General features: G+C 48.2%; 1 protein-coding gene across 1 annotated transcript in view; it reads right to left on the bottom strand.

Moving 5' to 3' along the window:
- FOXN3 (forkhead box N3) overlaps nucleotides 1-16,217 on the bottom strand; it is a 349,090-nt gene that overhangs the window by 261,343 nt on the left and 71,530 nt on the right. The gene's annotated exons all lie outside the window — the stretch shown is intronic.

Below are 16,217 nucleotides of genomic sequence, written 5' to 3'. Positions count from 1 at the left end.
TTGATGTAAAACAAAACAACCTTACTCTAATGCGTGGTATATTTCCGTCAAGAGTGAAGCACTGCACTGGGGATTGGAGGGAAGACGGAAGGGCTAGAGACAGAAGAGGATGAAATCGCCACCTTTGAGAAGGTGTTGTGCATTGTGGGAGATGAAACACGTACGTAGGCCACTCAAATACAGACAGACTGTTATCTCCTATAACAACAGCCAGACGGCTTCAGAGGAGACACGTGTTCGTGGTGGGGTTGCAGTAGAGGCAGGTAAGGGAAAGTATCAACACAATAACAACACTAATGGGTGTTGAGATTGGAACAGGATTTTGATCAGGAAGACCGAGCAATTGCTGAAGCAAAGGCCCAGAAGTGAGAAAGCATGAAGGTTATTCAGGTACATGGAATAGCCGGGTCTAACTGACACCGGAGACCCTTGAAGGTGATCCAGGGGGGATGAGGTTACCTTCAAGGATAGACAGGTAAGTACTGGGGCCCTGGGGCCTCTTTCTTGTGTGAAAACCACCCAGCAGCATCCGTTGCTTCTGTTTAGAAATTGACATCTAATAAACCGGGTGACTCCCAGATTTCTAAACCCAGTTTGCTTTTCTGTATTTTTTTCTGTACTGCATTTTCTAGAGGGGAGCATCTCAGCTGCTTCAAGGATTAACTGCTGAAGGTTTGCCCAGGAGGAACCTGTAAAAGAGCATTTTGAAGGAGGCGCCAGGCTCTGGATGCCACAGTAGCCTCAGGCCATTCTGCAAGGGGCAGAATCTTACCACACCTAAAAAGTCCCTGAGAACATCCGTGGCTTTAGCTTTATAAAATAACTCGAGGGAGTAGTGATGTGCCTTAGTCACAGGAAAAATTTGAAGGGTCAGAGAGGAGAAATGGATACACGTAGTCGGCAGGTACAGACTTCTAGTTATAAAATAAGTCATGGGGTTGTAATGTACAGCGTGATAACTAGGATTGATAATACTCTATTGCATATTTAAAAGTCACTAAGCGGGTAAATCTTAAAGGTTCTTATTGCACACAAAAAATCGTAACTTTGTAAGATGACAAATGTTAACTAGAGTTATTCTGTGTTTATTTTGCAATATGTACAAATATCATATCATTAGGTCATGTACTAAAAACTAATTTAATGCTATATTTTAATTATAGCTCAATGAAAAAGTTTTAAATCATATATTTTTTAAAAAACAAGTTAAACTGATACTTAAGATCTCCAAGTAGAGAAAAAATTATTTTCCCAATCAAGAGGGTACGGCGTTAGCCCTGGCTGGTATGGCTCAGTGGATTGAGCGCTGGACTGTGAACCAAAAGGTTACAGGTTCAATTCCCAGTCGAAGCACATGCCTGCGTTGCAGGCCAGATCCCCAGGGTGGGCATGCAAGAGGCAACCACACATTGATGTTTCTCTCCCTCCCTTCCCCCCTCTCTTCCCCTCTGCTTAAAATACATAAATAAATAAATCTTTGGAAAGGCATGGCTTTCGTGTCTAGGAACCTGACATAAAGAGAATGCGTTCCTGCCTGATGCTGCCAGATGAGGGGCGGGACACGGAAAGTGTTTCAGATGTCACACCGGCTCTGATGAAGTGAAGCTGGACTCGGCACTGGTGATACCTGGTAGCTTATCCCCGCTCTGCTGCCTGGCCTCCCGAGTCACCACGGGCAGAAGGCACTCGACCACTAAACCTTGGTGTCTCACAAATCAAGAAATGGAGGCACTGACTTGCCCTAACATCTTTGAAACTTAAATAAGAAAATAAACATAAAGTTGCTATGAAAATTATAAAGTTGCAGTGCCACACAGAGGTATAGAATTATCCTACTCACTGAGACATCTGGAGACTAATTAATACTTGTTACTATATTGGCCTTTGAAAATATAAAAGTACAATGTTTCTTTTGCCCTTCAGAGTCCTTTTAAATATTTGCAGACACCGCACTTCTAAGGAACACACTTGGCATCAGCCGAAGCACTCTCCCATGAAACATTTCACAGTAAATTTTTTCCTTGTGATTTTTTTTTTCAAGTTTCATTCCTCTGACCAGGACACAGCATCCAGTTATCTCTCAGCAGCGCCAGGGGAGCTCTGCTCAGTCTTCGGCAACACAGACGTGCACGACGGCGATCATTTATCATCTCTGCAGTAGTCTCGTCCCAGATGGGCCATTTACTAATTTATTTCCATATGTAACTGGCAGAGAGATTAATCAGGCTTCCAACTCGGAAACCTGAATTGTGCTTTATTCCCTTAACAGGCTAACTCTGGACAAGAGGAAGCACGCTTTTATACGGAAAACCAAGAGCTCCTCTTAAAAAGCCTGCCGACCTTAGACACGGGCCTTCAAACACACACACACACAGAGCTCCGCCTGTCAGTCTGGAGGGCTGGTTCTTTCTTTAGGTACTCATGGGCTCCCCGTAAGAGCCGAGTCTAATGCAACTGCAGGCCCCCACAAGCCCAGAGACGTAACGCCAAATCAGGTCCCGTGGCGGCTGCAGTCCCCTCCCCGTGTGCAAGCTCGGGGCTCATATTTCTGAGACCGAAGAGATCTTTCTGCCACGGAGCTGCGCCCAGCTGGCCCAGCTGTGCGGTGCCCAGGCTCTGGAAAGTATGTGCTTTCTTTTTTCCACTCTTTTTAAGGGTCTGAATTTGACTGAATTCAGCAGCTGCCATAACCTCAGTGAGGCGATGGCTAATGAACCATTAGCATTGCTCCCAGTCCCCCACCCCCACCCAGAGTCCAACTCTCAGTCTACTTTTGTTTTTAATTCTACCCCAGAGACATCAGCGAAGAGTTTAATGGGACTGTTGTCCCAGGACAGTGTTTATGTACAGAAAGCCAGCCAATCCCAACACCCAGCCAAGAGCACCAGCTGACTGCAGTATCTTAAGTGGAGCCCAAGGCCTCGGTCAGGGAGGCTCAGGAGACGGGACCATGTACAGATGTTACAGGCCGTATCCCCACACCTGGGTCACTAACCAACGTGTGGCCGTGGAAAAGTCACTTAGTTCCGGTTCACAATCCTCTCCTCTGCAGTTCAGCTCCACAGGGTTCTCTCTGGCTCTAAAAGCTCAGGGCACTATGAATATGAAAAAAAAAAAAAAAAAAAACCCAGCCATTCCCTTGGTTCTGTGTTTAGATGACGCCAAACAGCTGGAAATTTGGAAGCCCCTGGAAGCGGCTGGATTGGTTCAGGTGCTCGGGGCTGTGGCAGACGGGGCCTTGGGGGCTGCGGCATCTCACAGAGTCTCATTAAGCTCAGAACATGAGCTTCTGAAGATTGCAATGACGTGTAGCTTTCCAAGTCTTCACGGAGCCAATGAAACACAACAGTTTGACGTACTGTTCCAGGTATGGCCAAAGCTACAGGAGTGCGGAAGCCACGGTCCTTGGTCTCTAACATGCTTACGTCTCAATTAAGAAGAGATACAACTAATCTTAATACAGGGAACTAAGTGCTTTAACTGAAGACAAAGAAACTGTTATGGGAACACGGGAAGATGGAAAATCATTCTAACGAGGGCGAGGGGGGAGATCTGTAAGGTTTTGTAGAGGAGCTGGAATTAGAGCTGGGTCTTACCAAGCCGAGATGAGAGTGAAGACTTCTGGACAGATATAGCAGCAAGAGAAAGGCCTAGAAGCTTCCTGGCGAGGCCAGGCCACAGTAGTTAGTACCCGAGGGCAGCCAAGGATGCTCAAGGGAAAGAGGACCTAGTGAGAGGGCAGGCTGGGTAGGCACCGTGGTGGAGAGCCCTGGACGCCAGCCTTCAGACTTGCTCGTACGCTGTGACCACCGAGACCCGCCAGAAGTCACTGGGCGGTGGGGGCTCCAGATGAGCTGTGCCTGAGGAAGTTGATTCTGGCAATTCTGTTACCATTGAAGACCAGTAATAAGATCTGTCTGTACCTTCCTTTTTCTCTTATTCATTCCATGCTGCCACTATTTGGGAATCCCTCAAATTTATTTTTTTCCAAATCAATTTCCTGGCCCTTCCAATGGAAGCAACTGAGTTTCCTACAAACCCTGCCCGGGCTTAAATTCAAATGACTGATTCGGCCTAGGGCTTGGCATTTAGATGTATGTGGTTTTTCTGTTCTTACAAAAGAGTTAAATGACATGGCACAGACTGGTGGGTTTTTTTTTTTTTAACACGGAAAATATTTCTGGGCAGTGAAAACAATACACAAATGCCACAGCCGTTGGAAGGGCCAGCCTGCTCTAGCCCTCCCAGACGGGCGCATGTTGAACCAGTCATCCGAAAGCGTCCACTGAAACTTTTCTGACTTCCGGCTTCCGCGCCCAAGGTTAGCGAGCCCAAGGTTTCCAGGCCCCTCAAATGTAATAATAGCAGAACATGATGTAAACCCTCATACCAATGGTATTTGGTTCCTCTGCCTGGGGGGTGGGGGCAGGGGGACAAGCACAGGTGGCTTCCTGCAGCTGTCACAAGAGAAGCTGCCCACCACGGGGATACATGGGGCCTGTGCCAGGCTCGCCAGAGCACGGGGGAGGGGTCTGCAGGCCCATCCTCCCTCGGGCCCCCAACATGGTCTAGTACCTCAAAAACCACAGGGGTGAGCACGGGAGCAGACAGGTGAGTCTCTGAGAATGGAGCTCCCTTTGGTGTGAGCCACTGTTAAAAGCCATTTCACAAACTTCATTTCCCACCTTTGGGTCGCTTGGACTGCAAATGGGCATAAATGGGAAGCTTCAACGTTAGTCTCATTTTGGATCACCTGAAGGCAAATCGTCTCCCCCAACCCCTGGGGTGTCGAACATTCTAGGGTTCAAGTCCCTGACTTGTAACACAAAATATGTTCTACCCCTCCATATTGCCCAGGCATTTGGGAAGCTCCAGACACCCCTCCCCATGGTCTCTTAACATCTAATCAAATAATTACTATGAAGAAAAACATGCAGCAGCAGCTGTAGGTAATTCCCCACGTGCATAAAAACAGTCCCAACACTACAAAAGACTCACATGTCTCCCGTACCACTTTTTGCACAAGTCCACCTACGGTCAGAAAACTAACCCTCCTCAAATGAACAGATTAGCTTGAATTACCATGCCATTTTGCATTCTCTTCACGGACACACAAATCATAAAACTATGAGGTAAATGCAGGCTTAAACTGAAGAATGGGCATATAAAAATATTTTGACATTAAAAACTCCGTATAAATGGAACTACCCCATACTTGAAAGCTCCCGCAATCAAAATGCGCGTGTTGAAATCTATTAACCTAATACCTAGGCTGCTATTCAAAACGCAGAGGTCTGGCATGTAAATAAATACCCATTTGTACACTTCTCCTAAATTACCGTGCAATTTGATTGCAAAGTCACACACTTACAAAGTCTATCATCTTTACTTGGTCGCTCTCTAACCAACACTCAAGTCTTATCAAGCTACAGTGTGGCAGCAGGATATAAACACAGAGACGAGCAAATGGTACCAAAAAGTAGCAGCAGATGTCAAAGACAAGCCAGGGTCATCCCGGGGAAGAGAGATATTTACATAAGCATTCAGAAAAGACAATGGAGCCCCAATTTCCCTTTAACTGCACACCCAATCAACCTCTCCGCTCCTCACCTGATCATTTCTATATAAAAGCAATTTCTACAATGATACATTCAAAGACCTTAGTTGCCATAAACTCAGCAGCAGTCAAAGATTCTGTTGCACATTAGATTTGCTTTAAGACTCGGCTATTTTCAACCGAAGCTTTTATTCCTTAACCACCACTACTCCCCCCTCCAAAAAAATTAGCTTCACTAGCAATAGCCTCCTTAAATATGTCATCTGCCAAGGCCATTTTCTTACCTCCGTGACTCACTCACGTTTGTCTCTTCGGATGATATTTACCCAAGCAAGGACAATTGTTTGGCTGGAATCTTGCAACTTTCAACTTTGTCCAGATTTTGCCATCGTTGTGAGGGGTGGGGAATGCCAATCCCCACCCCAATTCATTGCTCAGCTGAATCAGAGCTATATTTTAAGTTCTTTTACACTTACTTAATACAGTGCGTGCTGCCTGTCCACTGATGCGATATCAGAAACCTGCAAGCTACTATTTCTGCAACTGTGTCACTGTAGATAGTCTGAAACATGTACGTAGCTGTTGCCATGGAAACAAACACAGCTAGGGTAGAGTGCCATGCTGTGTTAATTCCTTCACCCATGAACCCCAGGGGAATGCTAACATTCATCTTCTTTCTCCTTTAGTCTCACACTGCTTTAATATTTTTTCAGCATTATCAAATGATGTACTAAATACATATGGTACACCTGAAAATACGGGTGGCTGAAATTGAGCTGTGCGCTAGCCTAGCCTGCTGGGCATCTGCTTAAGGGGGTGCCAGTAGGCAGTAGACCCTTCCACTAACTTCTCCTGGGAGTGATGGAGAACTTTGTTTCCTTCTTTGAAAACAGTGTGGGGAGAACAGACACACACAAAAGTGAGCGTTTTGTCTCACCTAAGAACAGTCATCACAGAATAAAGATGCTATCGGCCTTGTGCCTTCTCAGTTCCCTGAAAGGCAGAGGAAGGCTTTGCGAACTTTCTCAAGTGGGTCCCGGCTGAGCGGTTTTCCCTTCCAACCAGAGCTGCGTTAGCAGGTTGTAAACCCAATAGTTTTAATTGGGCAAAGGCATAAACCCTCACCCAGGGCTTCATCTGTCCCGCCTTGGTCTTTGTTTCTAAACCTATAGAAGGTATTAGAATGAGTGAGTAACGAGATGGAAATCTGCCATCATCCAGCAAGAAATGTGATTTTCCTGGAATCTGAATGTTCTTTTATTTGCTGCAAGTCCGAATCTTTGATCTTATCAAATGTTTGGACCGACAGAGAAAAGTCCAATTCTCTCAATACACCTAAAAGCCAAAATGTGTGGATTTCAGTACATCGGGACAGCGTGCTACTGTTCAAACTGGCACGCCTCTTTTAACAATAGGGTTACGCACCACAGTAGACAAAAGTCAGCCTTTCAGAATCCGAATTACACCCTATCCCTTGGGCTAGCTGATAATACTCAGTCTAGATGAAAACGACCACACTTCAGATTTGCACGCTGGCGCGCTTCATCTGAATATGATTTTCACACAAAACAATCAATTGTAGGCTTTGAAAGTGCAGACCCATGATTCTGAACCGGCACTTTTTAAAGAAACCACTACTTTATTTGTGGGAATTGTGGCAAAAGTATCCTACCAAAAGCTAAGCAAAATTTTTTTATTATTTTCTAAATGGAGTCATTCTTGGCCATACACTATAATAATAATAATCAACTCACCCCTAAGAGAAAGCAAGACAGAAAATAGATAGACAAACCATACTGGTGAAAGAGATAAATTACTTCTTAAAGACAATCTCAGGATGATGTTAGGGTCCAGTGCCGAGCCTCGTCTTGGGGTATCAGCAGAGCAGGTAGAGTTCACTAACTAACTGTGGCTAATCACGACCAGCACTTACCAACTTAAGGAGCAGAGCCACAGTAATAAAAGCAATTGTTCCTGACACATGTCACATTTCTGTATCTACATCTCTCGAGCATCAGGCATTTTCACACAGGTCCCTTCATTGCACTGTCCCTAGGCGATACTGTGAATTAGCGTGGCGACTATCGACAGCCTCACCTCACAGTGCAGAGCACAGAGGTCCTGAGGATCAGTGACTGGCCCAAGGTCACACGCTAAGTGGCAGAACCCTGTCCCTGCTGCCTGGTCCAGTGCTCTGTCCATGGGTCCCTAGGTCTCTAGGTGGCTCACATGTGCAGCTGGTCATAAAGGACTTAAAATAACTTTAAAAACTAACTTCTAAAAGGTCAGATACAAGGTATCAGTACTCTATTTTGCTGTGTATAATGTGTACCTTTTTGCCCAAATTTTTTATTGAAAAATAAGGATGTGCATTATACATGGATAGTACTAATGCCATATCTATATAAATGTTTTTAATTCTTTTATACATGCTTATGCATTAAAAGTGTAACCCTAGAAAGTAATGATATCCATATGCAAAACACTACCCTGGAACATGATGATCAGTTTTGTTTCTAAATAGAAATAAATAATTGAATTAAAATGAGAAGTTTTTTTTCCTGAAAGTGCAGATACTGACTATGGCGGCTGGTCAAGCTAATGCTCCTCTCTGCCCTCACCCACCCACTCTCTGCTCCCAAGAGCTGGCGCCGAGGGTCCTGCAGGCTGGGTCCAGCGCTGGCTCCACAGCAGATGACCTTGGCCTGCTCACAAAGCCCTGAGCCCCCTTCTGTCCCACATACCCCAACCCCAAGTGCCCCTCCTCACAGAGGGTCTCGCAGGAGCCAGAAGGCTGGACGTGCCTTGGGCTTTGGGGGTGAAAGAGGAGGAGGGGGAGCAGCAGGAGAGTAGATATCGTCCTGTGATAGCTAATTTGGGGTGCAGACACACATGTGCGTGTGTGTCCATGTAAATGTGTGGGTGTGCGTGTGTATCTGGGTAGCCCTGGCAATGCTTCTCTGGGTAAGGGCTCCGGATAATGCCCTTCCCTAAGGGAGCCTGGCATTCTGGGCTTTCCACCAGCAGATCCTCAGAAGTGGGGGCCGCTGCGACTCGGGTTATTCACGACCTCTTCCCCACATCACCCTTGACATCCGGAGTTAAATGGACTTGGTTGTGCTACATTTCGGTGAAAGGGGACTTCGTGGAAGTAAATTCTTCCAGCCAACCCAATTTATCCCAGGTGTCCCTGAAGCAGCAGCAGAACATTCCTGAGGGTGACGGGGGACCTGGGCCCTCACACACACTTGGTCCAGCTTGAGGCAGTGATTCCGTCCCTTCTGGCAAAAAGTTTTCCAGCATGGACGGTCTAAGGAAACAGTGAATAGGGTGATGCACACAGCTCGTGGCGTGGCCCACGACTGTTTTTGCAACCTGGCGGGCGTCGCGCACATTACGACACAGAGGAGTTCTCAGAAGCCACAGCAGCAGGGGCGGGGAGGCGGCCCACACAGGAACAGCCCCACGCCATGGTGATTTCCTAAGCCTTGTATTTGCATTTTAATCTTCTCTGGCCGCCACTTGGCCCTCCCTGGCTGTCAGGGCATCAGCTGGCCTTCCCACCAGGCGAAGCGGTCTGGCTCTCGCTGTTTCCTCCCTACTTTGATATGTACCCACTATGCCAGGGGCTGGGGAGCCAAATGAGAGAGTTGACTGGAATTTTGTCTGAAATAAGACGAATACAGGCTTCAGCAAGTGTCCCTCAGCACAAGAGTGTCAGCTCTCAGATGCCATTGGCTCCAGGTCAATTAGCCCAAAGTCAACCACCTAATGAGCAATTTGCCTATAATTTTAAATCTTTTTACATGGGAATGTCTTTTCTTCCTTGGGGTTTTTTTTTTTTTTTTTTTTTTTTGCTGTCTCTTTGGCATTATAAAGTTTATAAATTGGGTTTTCTTAGGGCACATCAGCTTTTTAAATTTTTTTTTTAGTTTTTAATTTTTATTTATGTTTTAGAGAGATGGGGAGGGAGGAAGAAAGAGAGAAGTATCAATGTGAGAGAAATGATCCTATGATCAGTTGCTTCTCGTGTGCGCCCGACCTGGGACTGAACCTGCAACCCAGTCGTGTGCCATGACCAGGAATCAAACTGGCGACATCTCACCTTGCGGACAATACCCAACCAACCGAGCCACACAGGTCAGGGCCCAGCTTGCTTTTCAATTTTAGTGTATGTTTCATTTTTTTTTTTACTTCTATAATTTTTTGTGATACCAGTGATGAATGCAAAAACACTCAAAACAGAATTGAATTTTCTGGTGAACTGGTTACTAGGCTGATCAATACAAGCACTGGTTTTAAGGGGATGTTTACTTCTGATTTTCATTTTTCAGGATGTAAAAACTGTCTAAGGAAATCTGGCGTTCCACTAGATGGGAATGCACAATCTGACTTTCACAGTTACCCAGACTACTTTTCTCCTTACTACATAGGACCCTGTGCAGCTCAGCCTCTGTCTCCACTGAGGGGAAGGAATCTGTAGGGCTCGGTTCTGTTTCTTTCCACCGTGAATTTAATTAATGGGCACCTCTGAGGAGAGCTCGGCTTGTTGAGTCTCACTCAAAGCAGGCCTCACCTCCCGGTTACCCAGGAGCCTCTGCTGTGTGTGTTGGGTGTGTGTGTGGGAGGGGGGAGCGGAATGCACACAAGGCACCGTGGTCTCCTGCATCAAAGCAAAGCACAGGCTGTGGACGCCTCAGAGTCCCCTTACAACCGATGCTCAATGCAAAGGCGGGGAAAGCCCAGGGTCAAGGTGTATCCGGCATTGCTGGAACTGATGGCACCAGCCCCAGTCAAAAGGAGAGGCCAGGTGCCTTGGAGCACTGTTCCCCAGGGCCCTTTGAGAGAGAGAGCAAACACCAGACCTGCCATTAAGGACAGAAGCCAAGCTGACCTGCGAGATCAGGGACAAGCTGGTGGGTGGGCTCTGAATCAGGCAGTGTCAGCTGCAGAGCGGGACAGGAAAGAACCAAAGAGGGTCCCTGTGCACACCCCGCCCCCAACTGCCCATCCGAGGCCCTGTCACGACATTGCCCTTCTGGGTAGACCCCCCGGAGCCCTTCACCACTTTGCAGAAAGCAAGCATTCCGAGCAGCAGGGGACCCCGGCCTCACGCTGGACAGTGCCCAGCAGCTAGTGAGGGTCGTCTTCTTCCTAGAGCAGCCGCTCTGCCAGTGGTCAGGCGGTTGTGAGGGGTCCCCGCCCAGCTGCTGGAGGAGACAGACGAACCGGGAAGGCCTCACTCTGCTGGCACTCACATGGATGCTCAGTCAGCATTTGGGAAGAAAATTCTCCTGGGAATGGAAACTTTTCACTCTGCAATTATCACTGTGAGGTTCGCTTTAAATATCTCCAGTCGGGCACAGAGCAGCTGGCTGTCCTCAGAGGGTATGAACTTCCTCGGTCTCTCCGTGGAAGATGGTCAGGGAGCTCAATGCGTGCACCCTCAAAGGGCCTGTGACCACTCCAGGACGGGGCACTAACACCCAGCCCTGGGGGAGTCGTAAAACAATGTTGTTTTTTTCTTTTTACTTTGAGGATGCAGTGAATTACATTAGTGTGTTTTACCCTAATCTTCCCTACTTAATAAGAATGCAAGTTTTTAATACAGTAAGTCACTATAATATACATAATCAGAGTATAAACCACTTCTATCCGAACAATTTTGGGCCTCTTTTTGAAAAGACCAAGTAACACTGACTTAAGTAAAAATAAAGTTTTTTTTCTTTTAATATGGTTGTTGATTTTACACAGAGAGGGAGAGAGAGAGACAGAGAGAGAGGCACAGAAACATCAATGGGAGAGAGGAACATCAACTGGTTGACTCCCATACGCACCCCAGCTGGGGATCGAACCTGCAACCTAGGTAAGTGCCCTGACCAGGGCAACCTTTTGGTATACAGGACAACACTTCAATCCACTGAACCACACCTGCCAGGCAAAATATATTGTCACACAACAGCCCAAGAAGGCGCGCAGTACGTCAGCAGAGCAGGGGTGGGTGTGCCCCGAGGGCAGGGACTCTGGATCTTTCTCTCCTGCTGCTCAGCAATCTCCCAGGGTCTTCCGCACACCTGCTGGTTTTCAGTAGCACACTCTCACCCTGGCCCTGTCCTAACCAAGAGCACAGAAGTAAGAGAATGTGAAGGGCTGGCTCCTTCGTTTTAAAGGTAAAACGCACACATCATCACATCCCTCCCATGTTCCTCCATCAGCCATAGTCACCGAGAGACTGGGGCAGAAGGTGTCCAGCAAAAGCTTCAGGCTCTATTACTGAGAGGGAGCCGCAGAGGACGAATTCTGGTGGACAAGCAGCCGTGTTCTAGAACCGCTGAGTGCATGTATGGGTGCAGACATATTTACTAAGAGTTTGCACAGAGGTGTGGGGGTGAGGAACACAAAATCCAAGACGGTGGCCACACGGGGCACAAGGAAGAGGTGAGCCCAGGACCAGGGAGGGGGGTACAGGGGCCCGCAACTGCATCTTCTGTGTTTTGTCTTTTAAAAATATGTATGGGAAGAAAATAGGGGACAATGCTAAGATCTGTCAAAGTTGAGTGGTGGGCACAATGGTGTTTTAGGTTTTTTTTTACAGTAGAAATAAATCATCATAAAACTCACAAAACTTAGCATTATCTCAGGACCCAAATGCAACTCAACTCACGATTAAACTGTATTTCACCAATTCTAAAATGCACATTTTCCTGCATTTGAACCTCTGAAATGAGTACAACTAATTATAACATTAGGCAGCATTTTTCTTAGTGACGCACAAAATAATGTTACTTTTCACAATTAGTGCAAACTTAGATTTGAAGATGTACGATGTATAAATCAGGTGGACTGTGGTGCATTTGGATGCCTTTGTGAGTGGGGGCGGGGGTGGGGGATGTCTCCACAGTGGGCAACCCGGATCTGGGCTCCCTCTGTCCAGGGGTTTTCTGACTTTCAGGGCCACATTCTTCTTCACTGACAGTCTCTGAGGTCATTAAAACACACTCCCACCCACATGGGGGGACCAATTCTCTCTGCAACTGAGGAAAATCTAGCAGATGAAAGCCCTTCTTTATTAGTTCCAAAGTGCTTGCAAACTCTCACCTGGTAGGAGACAAAAGCGTACAGGCACGTGCAAACTGAACTCAACCCCAGTGAGAAGAAAACAGAGTCAAATGATACTGCACCAAGTTTCGTGCAGGCGGAGAGGACACAGCAGACACAGGTGTCTGAGGACCACAAAGGTGTCCCCAGCCCCCCACAGGGAAGCCATGCTCCTGGCCTGCAGAGGTGACAGAAGAGATGCCCTGGTCCCTTCTCCTCTCATGTCTGATAGTTGCTGTGGTGGTACCACCTCACAGAAAATTAGCTGTGAATACACTGGTTTCATTGTTTCCTCGGAATTACCAAGATGCAAAGGAACCAAAACGGGTGGTGGGAGAATCCATACAGCTGGTGTATAGGAATGCAGAAAAATAAATCACCGCAACTTAAAAAAATCACAAAAGTTTTCTTCATTTCTCACATTCAGTGACTCTACAGTTGGCATTTTCAAAATTAAAACCTGATGTGGATTTGGAATTCAATGAAGCGCATTGGAAGACATCGGAGTGAAAAAATAAAAGTTCTAGCCATATGCTACTGGTGCATGGATTTGAATATTTGAAAGGTAATCGAGAAACGAGAATGTTTCCAACTCCCCGTACCAACAGCAGCGGTTCATAGCAACCACACGTTTCGTAAATCAGCTGATTCACCACCGGAGAGATGATGGTGGGACAGACAGAGTCGGGACCCGGGGTTCTGCCGCCACCTGGCTCCTCCTGAGGGCGCGATTTTCACTGGGTCATGACCACTCCGGAGCTCTGCTCGGCCACTAATGAGGGCACAACAGCGATTCTGGCTCCTCTGGGCATACGAACGCATAGAGGAGCTTCTAAATTTTTCGAGTTTGGGTAACACTTGGACGAAAACCAGAAGACCACTCACAATGGCTGCTGCCTACACGTAATGCCATGAAATAAGCTCTAGGATCAAGCCCATCGGATTTTCTCCCTCCTCATTTCTTTCTATTTATTTACACACCAGAAAGAAAATGACCCCGGGCCAAACCAACAGCAGGGACTCTTCCTCTCACTCTCACGCTTGTTTGCACCCCTCGCTAAGGATGGCTGGAGCCCCCATGCCCCAGCTGGAAGCGTTTCCTGACAGTGCCTGGCTAGCCTTGCTCGCCCTGTCCCTGGGCCAGGCCTCTATCTGGGTCACTCAGTAAGGGAATATGCAAACCAAGGAGTCACGCACATCGCTAGTCCACTCGTGTGCGTTCAGGGGATACCAGCCCACAGAAGCTTGAAATCCGTGGCCTGACACTAGCTCACTTCCACAGACAAGTGTCGAGGATGCAACCCACGCGACGCAGGATGCTGACGACGCCACTCGGTGGTCCAGGCGATGAGTTTCCACACCTGTGCATCTTGAAACAAGAAGTGGATGGCCAGGCTTGTGACAGAAGTGAGCAACCTCCTGCCAACTTGTTGACAAGCTGGGAGAACGAGCTGATAGGTTTCTTTTGGGTTTGTCCCAGAATAATTCACAAGGGACTGACCCTTTAATCTGCCCCAGTTCATGGAGGCTGGTGCTCTCCTCAGGGCCACNCCTTTCGTGCGTCCCCTGCTGGTAGTTAGCCTGCAAGGAACCAGCCTGCAACCCAGGCATGTGCCCTGACTGGGAATCGAACCTCGATCGTCTGGTTCGCAGGCCCGCGCTCAATCCACTGAGCTACGCCAGCCAGGGGGAGCTGATAGGTTTCTTTTGGGTTTGTCCCAGAATAATTCACAAGGGACTGACCCTTTAATCTGCCCCAGTTCATGGAGGCTGGTGCTCTCCTCAGGGCCACTAGAGAGGGCGAGAGCATGGATGAGATGTTGGGGTGCCTCTGCCCCGCTCCCCAATGCCCCAACCCTAGCCCTAATCAATGCCCCAGGTCTGGGGGCCATCTCTGAGGAACGGCTTCACACTGCTTTGGAACGACCTTCGTCTTGGTATAAACCTTCTGTAAGATGACACGCTACACCATTCCTAGACCAAACTCCCTCCGGAGGGAACCGTGACACTCAGGACCGGTTGTGATCACAATCCCAATCCCAAAGCGCTCTTCAGGGACCTGGCACCCAAAGTGCTTGGACCCAACCCCACTCCCGCCAGGGGCCCCTGAACCAGAGAGGAACTTGACCTGATGCTCTCTCGCCCTGAACAGGCCTGTGTGCACCCCGGAGGTCTGGGAAGCTCTCCACCCATGCAGTGAGGCAGAAAATCAGGTGGACCGGCAACGGGCAGGAAAGATGCATGGTCCCGATGCAGCCCCTACGTGGTTTCCGCCTGGCTAAGCTGTCACGGCCGAATCTTATCTCTGCAGCCCAAGCTTGATGGGAGACGCAGGCGTGACGGAGGGTATTTTGGTGGCAACTGTCAGTGTTGCGTTGCTTGCTTGCCTTCCTTACTCAGAAAGTCGCCTAAAATCACGCGGCTAATGAGAACACCGCCCTGAAGCCACCTGCCTCAGAGCAAGGACAGCCGCCGACGAAGTGGCTGGTCGATGAGCCCAGAAGGCCACCTAACAGCACACTGGCGGAGATCTGAAAACACCCAGCCGCAGCGAGTGCGGCGCTGATCTGGAGTTCCAAGGTGGTAAGGGAAGACCCCGGGTGGTCGTCCCTATCGAGTTGCCCCACCGGTAGAAAGCGGCGCTGACCAATGAAGACGGCTTCCTGCCGGAGCCCCTAGCAGGCCAGGAGACACTGGAGAAACCTGAGACTTCGACCACCTCCAGAAACCCACGTCCCATAAAAACGCCCTCACCGGGCTAGCGCTTTGCTGAAAAGGTCTTCCCCTTGCCCGGCAAGCCTCACGTCAGACCGCCCTAACTTATTGTAAGGAGAAATCTAAAACAGATCCTGAAGGATTTCAACCCCAACATTATTTCGGGTCATGCTGCTGACATACGCAAATGCCAGGGAGTATGACTAATTCAGAAACAGCCAAGAAAGGTCGATGCCTAGTTTGTTTCGTAACCTGTAATAACCTGGGAGTGACATTAATAGGCATTCGCCACTAGCTGTTGTCAATGCTGCAATCATTCAAGGAACAAGGGGGGAGAGCTTGCACACTTTTGTTTTTTAAAGGTGTGCCAGTATTTCGGGACTCAAGCCTGGAGACCGCACATGGGAGAACGGCTCTCACACACCTCTCTATCACGCAGCCTTCAACAAACCCGCCTGTGAAGCAGATATGATCGGAACCTCGTTTTATCAATCAGGAGCCTGATATCCAGGCCTGTGGAGCGATGTGCTCAGAAGTTAATAATAGTTGAACCAAAATTAGATCACCAAGATTCCAGGCTGTGTGCTTTGTTTCCGGAGGGCAGGCCAAGCAGGCGGGGCCTGAGGCCAGAATGGACCGGTCCGTACAATGTAACGCCGATGCTAGCCATGAGAAGCGACGTGCCCGTGCACTCTCCAAGGCAACCAACCTTCCTGCACCTGGAACCTCTGGGCCCATGAGGGGACCTGGCAAAAGACGATGTGGGGGGGAGAAGACTATGGAACCTGATATAGAGCTTAGCTGCCACGCCTGTCACTCCGCTGGAAGCGTACTCCCTGCTCTTCCC

The sequence above is a fragment of the Sturnira hondurensis genome, unplaced genomic scaffold (genome assembly GCF_014824575.4).
Source record: "Sturnira hondurensis isolate 20B ecotype Veracruz unplaced genomic scaffold, ASM1482457v3 Scaffold0021143, whole genome shotgun sequence".
NCBI lineage: Eukaryota > Metazoa > Chordata > Mammalia > Chiroptera > Phyllostomidae > Sturnira > Sturnira hondurensis.
The sequence above is the reverse complement of the archived record's forward strand: the minus strand, read 5'-3'. Positions and strand labels throughout refer to the sequence as shown.